This window comes from Rhincodon typus, chromosome 6 (assembly GCF_021869965.1).
Source record: "Rhincodon typus isolate 14 chromosome 6, sRhiTyp1.1, whole genome shotgun sequence".
Taxonomy (NCBI): Eukaryota; Metazoa; Chordata; class Chondrichthyes; order Orectolobiformes; family Rhincodontidae; genus Rhincodon; species Rhincodon typus.
The window spans coordinates 44725209-44734930 of NC_063337.1; positions in this window are offsets into that span (position 1 = coordinate 44725209).

Sequence of the window (9722 nt, forward strand, 5' to 3'; positions counted from 1 at the left end):
TCTGCACTACTTCAATAAGTCAGTCAGTGGAACAACCACACTGCTAGAATTTGATAGGAACTTCCATAAAAAACCACTCAGTCCCAGGAATCGTAGTAGTTCCCTCTTCATTAATGGTAAACTCCCCAATAACCTTTATTTCAGATCCCATGCAGCCATCTTTCCATGTCCAATGACATGGTCCAGGAACATGACTTGGGCTTTTGCAAACTCACTCTTAGTAAGTTTACCATCAAGCCTGCCTCCCAATGTTGATCATGGGTGCTCTAAATGTTCCTTCCACGTGTGACTAAAAATCATCAGATTGTCAATGTACACCATACAATTGGGTAATCCCAAAATTACTTTATTGGTTACTCTTTGAAATGTGGCTGGCACCTTTTTTGTACCAAATGGCATAACTTTAAACTGGTATAGTCCATTTGGTGTCACAAAAGCTTAAATGACGTTTGTTCTTTCGGATAAAGATACCTGCCAGTATCCTCTGAGTAAGTCTAACTTAGAAATATAAGTCGCTTGTTCCTCCTTCACAATATAGTCTTCCAAACATGGAATAGGATATGAATCAGGTTTTGTTATTGCATTGACTTTGCAATAGCCCACACATAAACGTTGGGTAGCATCTGGTTTTGCACCATTACTATGGGTGAGGTCCATCCTCTGCAACTTACTTCGATTATTTTGTCTTTAAGCATGCGTTCAATCTCTTTTTGAACCTGTGCCAATTTGAGGGTTATGTCTATTATTTAATTGTAATAACATTACCTACATCTACACTCTGTGTAATGTAGATTAGTATTTCCCAGGTTATTCCCATGTATCGTACCCTGTGGTTGTAATGACTCAGGTTATTTTGATTTTCCTCTGGAAGGTAACTCAATAATTTATCCTAATTTTTGAGAACTTTCTCATTGTCCCATTTAATTAAGGAATGTCCAATTCAGAATCATCTGAACTTGGTTCTTCACTCTATGTTGTAACCAGTACCACATCCTCCTTTTGCTTTCCTTCCCTATCAAAATATCTTTTTGAGCATATTCACATGACATACTCTGTGAGATTTCTTTCTATCTGGCATTCTTATTAAGATTCACCTCACTCAATTTCTTTTTGATTTGATAAGGCCCCCTAAATCTTGCCTTTGAAGGTTCACATACCACTGGAAGTAATACTAACACTGTATCAGTAGATGTCACTCCCACTTGTGTTCCAGCTATATCATTACAAAAGATAAACTGTATTTCTGGAACCAAGAATTTATCTATTACTCTTACTACCACTTGACCACTTTTCACCGGACTCTCCAACCTCACTTTACATAATGGAACTCTGCTCTTCTCACCACGAATTCCATACATCACTACCTTTTTGGAAATACTCCTTCTGAATTAAATATCTCCTCATCTCTCACCATCAAAGATTGATTTGCTCCCGGATCTCTTAAAATCTTAATCTCTTTACCTGCTCCTCCTGGCATACATGAGTAAACTACACCCACGTGAATAAATCCTTTAAAGTCATCTGGCAATTTCCTCTCAACCAACCTCTGATCAGGTTGTACATTCTTTTGCAGTTTTTTTAGCTTCCACTGTGCTTTCCTTTACTACATTAATAAAACTCATTGGTTTATCCTGTTTTCCCACGTCCGTCTTCCCAGTGTTTTTTCTGAACAACCAACATGTGTAGCCTATTTTATTACAGTGAAGACACCTGAGCTTTTTTATTTTACCCATGTGGTAAACTATTTTTACTATCCTCATTGAGATGTCCTTTTCCCATATCACCTGAGGATTTCCCTTTTCCTCAATTTCTATCTGTCACAGATGGAAATTGATGTTGAAAGCCAAAAACTTTGATTTGGTCATGTCTTTTTGTTGCTCGTTGGTGTTCATGTATTCTTGTAGCCAGTTTTCTTCCTGTCTGTCCAATGTATGTTCCATGCAAGGATTGCGACAAACATTACATTGGGCAGACAGGAAGAAAACTGGCTACAAGAATACATGAACACCAACGAGCAACAAAAAAACATGACCAATACTCATTCATCTCCACAGACAGACAAGGAGAACCACCAGTTCAATTGGGACAACATCAAGATCCTAGGACTAGCCAAACAGAGACAAGCACAGGAATTTCTAGAGGCTTGGTTCTCCACCAAGAAGGCCATGAATAAACACGTAGAATTAGATCCTATATACACACTACTGCATAGAAAAACCAGAAATGAGGTAACCAACTCCAACAGACCCCAGAGTTTAAATAACAAGTAGGAAAACACAACAACACTTCATTGATGATGTTACCCAGCAGGGTAATGAATCATCTGCGAACTAACAAACCAGTTCGGTGAGAAAACCAACCACAAGAGTTACTGTTTATTACAAATAAATAGATCATAACTACAAGAACCATGAACTTTTGATATATAACTCCACCAGTTAAAACTCTATCCCCCTTCTAAACATTCTAAACAAAAAATAGCATTAGTGTTTTAGGGAGAAAACTGGGAAGCCAGTTCTATGGTCCCTGAGCAAAGGGTTCACTGCAATGGTCTTTTTAGCTTGCAAGGGCTTGCCGTTCATCGATCTTTCTCATCACCAAATATTTTTATTTCCTTTACTGAGGCACAGAGCAATTGGTTCACAAATTATAAAGTCTCTTGCCTTGTTAATTAAAAGCAACAGCTTACAACATCTGGTCAGGAAAAATAAACTGGCTTTCTTCAGTCTTCAGGTGATGATTGAAAATGAACAAATGAAAAAGTACAGCATAGGAACAGGCTCTTTGGTCATCCAAGCTTGTGCCGACCATCATGCCCTAATTAATCTAAAACAAATGTGCCATTTTTCGATCCATATCCCTCTATTCCCTCCCTATTCATGTACCCATCTAGGTGCCTCTTAAATGTTTTCAATGACCCGCTTCTACAACATCTTCTGACAGTGCATTCCAGGCTGCTATCACTCTCTGCATAAAGAACTTTCCTCTTACATCTCCCTTAAACTTTCCCCCTCTGACCTTGAACCTGTGCCCCCTTGTAATTGAAACTTCAACCCTGCGAAAAAGCCTCTGACTATCCACCCTATCTATGCCTCTCATAATTTTGTAGATCTCTATCAGGTCTTTTTTCAGCAGCCATCTTTCCAGTGAAAACAATCCTAGTCTTTTTAACCTTTCCTCATAGTCAATGCCCCAGAGACCAGGCAACATCCTGGTGAACCTTCTCTGTACTCTCTCCAAAGCTTCCACATCCTTCTGGTAGTGTGGCGACCAAAACTGCACACAATACTCCAAATGCCATCTAACAAGGGTTTTATATATCGATAACAGTGTGGAGCTGGAGGAACTCAGCAGTCCAGGCAGCATCAGAGGAGCAGGAAAGCTGACATTTCGGGTTGGGACCCTTCTTCAGAAAATTTCTGAAGAATTCAGATTTCTGAAGAAGGGACCTGACCCAAAACATCAGCTTTCCTGCTCCTCTGATGCTGCCTAACCTGCTGTGTTCCTCCAGCTCTACGCTGTGTTATCTCTGACTCCAGCATCAGAAGTTATTACTAACCCTGAAGGGTTTTATATAGCTGTAACATGTTTTGCCAACTCTTGTACTCCACACCCTGGGTGATGAAGGCAAGCATGCCATATGCCTTCTTAATCACCTTGGCTACCTGTGTTGCCACCTTCAGGGAACTGTGGACTTGCACGCCCAGATCTGTCTGAATGTTAGTGTTCCTAAGGGTTCTGCCATTTACAATATAATTCACACCTAAATTTGATCCTCCAAAATGCATCACCTTGCATTTGTCTGGATTAAATTCCATCTGCCATTTCTGTGCCCAAGTCACCAATCTATCTATATCCTGTTGTATACTTTCACAATCATTGGCACTATCAGCAACTCCACCAATCTTTGTGTCATCAGCAAACTTGCTTATCAGACCACCCATACGTTCCTCCAGATCATTTATATATACTACACAACAAAGGACCTAAGACTGACCCCTGTGGAACACCACTAGATACCGGTCTCCATTTTGAAAAACATCCTTTCACCACTACCCTGTGTCTTTTATGACCAAGCCAGTTTTCTATCCATCTCGCCAGGCCACCCCAAGTCCCACGTGATTTTAGTTTTTGTACCAACCTGCCATGCAGGACTTTTATCAAATGCCGTGCTAAAGTACATATAAACTACATCCACTGCCCTTCCCTTGTCAGTTATCCTTGTTGCCTCTTCAAAAAATTCAATCAGGTTGGTGAGATATGACCTTCCCTGGACAAAATCATGCTGCTTGTCACTAACTAGTCCATTTTCTTCCAAATGTGCATATATCTAGTCCCTCAGTATCTTCTCCAAGAGCTTCCCCACCACAGACATCAAGTTTACCAGCCTATACTGCAGAAAGACCGTACCTCCTTTTCAGAGGTCTGAAGGCTTTTGACTATCTTGTTCACTACAACAAGCTGTTCAGTTACATGGGAGTGAATCGTATAGTTATTGGCAAGTAGAAAGCCTTCAACATCAACAACTGTTCAAAAAGGGAGGCAAAAGGTGGTAACTATAAGCCGATCAGTCTAAACATTTTTTTTGGAAAAGTATTGGAATGAATTGTGAACGAAGTAATAGCAGAACATTTAGAAAATCATAACCTAATCAAACAGAGTCAACATGGTTTCATGAAAGGGAAATTGTAGCCAACTAATTTATTAGAGATTTTTGAGGAAATCTCAACCAGAATGGATAAAGGAGAACCAGTAGACGTTCTGCATTTCAACTTCCAGAAGATACTCAACAAGGTACCTCACAAAAGGTTAAGTCATGAAATAAGAGCCCATGGTGTTGGAGGTAGTATGGATACAAAATTGGCTCATGGGCAGAAAACAGTGAGTGGAGATAAAGGGACAACAAGGTGCAGGGCTGGATGAACACAGCAGGCCAAGCTAAAGGGTTCTTTTCAGGTTGGTGACCTGTGACCAGTGGGGTTGTATAGAGATCAGTCCTGGGACTGCAATCATTTACAATATATATTAATGACTTGGAGAAAGGAATTAACGTACTGTAGCCAGATTTGCAGACTACGTATGAATAGGTGGAAAGGCAGGTTGAGAGAGTGATTAAATCAGTATATGGAGAGATATTTACAGATTAGGCAAGTGGGCAAAATGCTGCCAAATGGTGTATAATGTGGGAAAATGTGAAGTTATTTATTTTGGAGGCCCATAATTTAGTACTATGTTAAACAACCCATGAGTTATCCTGAATGAGGTAAGTGCTGTATCAGTCTGTAGGGCAATTGCAGCTCATTACATTTTCTGGTGGTGAGGGGACAGAAGGCTTGATTGTTTATTAGTGAGGGGGTTGTGTGCTCCCATCTATGCTCCATAGGTTATTCTGTCTTTTATGAAACTAAAAAGCAACTAATTTCAGTGCTTTTCCTAGGTAAGTCACAGCTAGTCTGACTGTTTTCCTGAAATAAATCCTGTGTTAATTTTACTAGAGAATGGATTGCCACTGGGTGCAGACTGGTGATAACGGTGAGATAGGGGTGAAAGATATTTTTTGTCTAGGAAATCCCGGTCTCCTGATGGTTCTGCAGAAGTTAACAGCAGGGCCAGATTGGAACTTTTTACAACAGTTTTCTAGCTGCAGCCATTTATTATCAAATAAGCAGTTGAGAAATGGAGTGAAGGTGAGTAGAGGTTATTGGGAGGGATGTGGAAAATGGAGATTGAGTTGTGTAGTAAATGTTAGGGACTGGGGCAACTGGATAGCAGATACTGAGCAGTGGGTGATCTGAATATTTGACATGGGATGGAATCCTTGGATGGCTGATTAGTGAAAAATTAGGTTGAGTACTGCATAGGATTATTTACGATGGCCTGTAACTAAGTAGCCTACTGACACTCATTGTCTAAGTTTACATGTAAAGATTGAACATTTGGATCAAAAACTAAATGTTGCTGATGACATGAAACAACGTCAGTGCCTTTTGAAGAGCATAAAAGGAGGTACCACAATGGCAGAAACACTCTAAAATTTTCATAAATGAATATTTCCAGAAATGTTTTCCGGTTTTCATTTTAAAGCTTATCCTTTATTTTAATATTTTAATAACCTCAATATTAGATGAAATATAAATAGGTATATCATGTTGACTGCATTTATTTTTCTTAAAGTATGTTTTTATTCATTTCATGGAACATGTTGCTAGCTCAGCCTTAGAGAGGGTTGTGGTGAGACATCTTCTTGAAATTCTGCAGCCCATGGGAGGGTTAGGGGCAACTGCAGAGCTGTTGAGAAAGGTTTTCCATGGCTTTGACTGAGTAAAAGTGAAGGAATAGCGGTACAGTTCCAAGTCAGGATGATGTGTGGTTTGCACGGGAACTTGCAGATAGTGGTGTTCCCATGTAGCTACTACCCCTTATCTTTCAAGGTAGGGGGTCACGGATTTGCAAGATGATTCTGAAGCAGCCTTGGGAAATTGCTGCTGGGAACAAATAAAATTATTGATTTAAAATTATTCCAGAACTACTCTGCTTAATAGCTAAATCAATATATTTAAAAGCCTCACATGTCTAACACTCAATTTAAATTATTTTTTCTGATCTTGATACATTTCTCAAATCCCACAACTGCACTCATAAGAAATCAACATGCACCCTATAAAGAATTCTGCAAGTTTTATTTTGATACCAGTTAAACTGTTGTTGGATCTGTGTTAAATTGTACACCTCTGCATTCCCTGTCACAGATTCGCTGAATTTTCTATGTGACTAAACATAAGGCCATAAGATATAGGAGCAGAATTAAATCACTCAGCCCACTGAGTCCACTCTGCTATTTGATCATGGCTGATGTTTCTCAACCCCATTTTCTTGTTTCTCCCCATAACCCTTGATCTCCTTACCAAACAAGGATCTAGCTATCGCTGTCTTAAATACCATCAAAGACTTGGCCTCCACAGCCTCCTGCAGAATGAATTCCACAGATTAACCATGCTCTGGCTAAAAAATTCCTCTTCATTTCAGTTCTAAAGGGTCATCCCTTCACTCTGAGGCTATGTACTCAGATCCTAGTCTCTCCTATTAGTCGAAACATCTTTTCCATGTCCACCCTATCCAGGCCTCTCAGTATTCTGCACGTTTCAATGAGATCCTCCCCTATCCTTCTAAACTCCAGTAAGTACAGACACAGACTCCTCAACTCCTCTTCATATTACAAACCTTTATCTTGTGATAATTTTTGCAAACCTTCTCTGGACCCCTCCAATGCAAGCACGTCCTTCCTTAGAAAGGGTTTTAAAACTGCTCACAATATTCCAGCTGCAGTCAGACCAGATCCTTATACAACTTCAGCAGTACATCTCTGCTCTTGTATTCTAGCTCTCTTGAAATGAATGCTAACATTGCATTTTCTTTCCTAACTGCCAACTGAACCTGCATGTTAACTTTGAGAGAATCCTGTGCTAGCACTCCTAAGTCTCCTTGTGTTTCAGATTTCTGAAGCCTTTCCCCATTTAGAAAATAGTCTCTGCCTCTATTCTTCCTAGCAAATGCATAACCTCACACTTTCACATTGTATTCCATCTGCCACTTCTTTGCCCACTCCCCTAACCTGTCCAAGTCCTTTTGCAACCTCCCCATTTCCTCAACACTACCTGTACCTCCACCTATCTTTGTGCCATCTGCAAAACGAGGAGCTGGTCATTGACTTCAGGAAGCGGAGTGGAAGGCATGTCCCTGTCTGCACCAAAGGCGCTGAGGTGGAGATGGTCGAAAGCGTCAAGTTCCTGGGAGTGATGATCAATAACAATCTGTCCTGGTCCATCCATGTCGACGCAACAGTCAAGACAGTAAACAATTCTTCTCCTTCCTCAGGAGGCTAAGGAAATTTGGCATGTCTGCAAAGACTCTTACCAGTTTTTATAGATGCATGACAGAAAGCATCCTATCTCGATGCATCACACATGATATAGCAACTGCTCTTCCCAGGACTGCAAGAAACTACAGAGTCGTGAACGCAGCCCAGTCCATCACGCAAACCAGCTTTCCATCCATTGACTCCATCTATACTTCTCACTGCCTCAGGAAATCAACCAACATAATCAAAGACCCCTCCCACCCTGGTTATACTCTCTTCCACCCTCTTCTGTCAGGCAGAAGATATAAAAGTTTGAATACCTGTATGAAAAGATATAAGAACAGTTTTTTCCCCACTGTTATCAGACTTTTGAACAGACCTCTCAAGTGTTAATAATGATCTCTCTCCCTCTCTCTCTGCACCTTTTCTGCAGCTGTAACACTGTACTCTGCACTCTGTTCTGCTACCCTGATGCAATTTGTATAATATCATCTGCCTGTACAGTATGCAAAATAACACTTCTCACTGTATCTCAGTACATGTGAAAAAAATAAATCAAATCAAAATAAGACAATGCCCTCAGTTCCTTCGTCCCGATCATTAATGTATAATGTGAATAGTTTAAAGCTTTTGAGAAGATTTGTAGCTTGGGTTGTGGATGAGGTTATAGGCATGCTTGCCAAGCCAGTGGGTTCGGTTTAAAATGTTTCATCACTCTGCTAGGTAACATCGTCAGTGCGCCTCCGGTGGAGTGTTAGTGTTCTGTCCTGCTTGTTATATATATGCCTCTGTTTGCTGGCGTGGTATTACTTCCAGTTTTGTATCTCAGTGGTTTGTACACAGGGTCTAATTCAATGTGTTTGTTCATTCCGGTTGGGATACCAGGCCTCCAGGAATTCTCTGGCGTGTTTCTGTTTGGCTTGTGCAATTATGGGTGTGATGTCCCAGTCAAATTTATGTCCCTTGTTGTCCGTGTGTAGTGAGACAAGTGAGAATTGGTCTAAACTCTTGGTGGCTATTTGGTGTTCATGTATCCGTATCGTCAATTCTCTTCTGGTTTGGCCTATGTAGTATTTCTCTCAGTCCTTGCATGATGTTTTGTATATTATCCCAGTTTTGCTGGTTTTGCGTATGGGATCCTTTCCATTCATCAGTAGCTGTCATAGGGTGGTTGTCAGTTTGTGGGCTACTCTGATACCTAGGGGTCTTGAGTAGTCTTGTGGTCATCTCTGAAATGTCTTTGATGTATGGTAGGGTGATTAGTGAGTCTGGTCATGTTGTGATTTCCTGTTGTGTTCTGTCTCAGAAGTAATGGCAGATTGTGCTTTTTGTGTATCCATTTCTTTTGAAGACTCTGTGTAAGTGTTCCTGTTCTCCTTTGGGTAGCTCTAGCATGCTGCAATGTCTTGTGGCTCATTTAAATAGTGTCCTAATGCAGCTCCATTTGTGGGCATTGAGGTAGTTGCTACTGTAATTGAGTATCTGGTCCGTATGTGTTCCCCGTTGTTTTTATGTTCTACCATTTTGTCCAGGAAGGGTAGTTAGGTGTTGTTCTCTTCTTCTTTCATGAATTTTATCCCAGTAAGGATGTTGCTTATGTGTTGGTGGGTTTCTTCTAGTTTTGTGCGTTTAATAATCACAAAGGTGTCATCTATATATTGGACCCAAAGTTTGGGTTGTATAGTGGAGAGCGCTGTCCGTTCTGCTTCTGCAATCATTCCTGATATTAGGGATCCCATTGGTTTTCCATTGATTTGTTTGTAAATGCTGTTGTTGAAGGCGAAGTGTGTTGTGAGGCACGGAATTAGTAGTTTCATGGTGGTGTCCTTATTGATATTGTTGGTGTCCTGAGTTACCTGCTTAA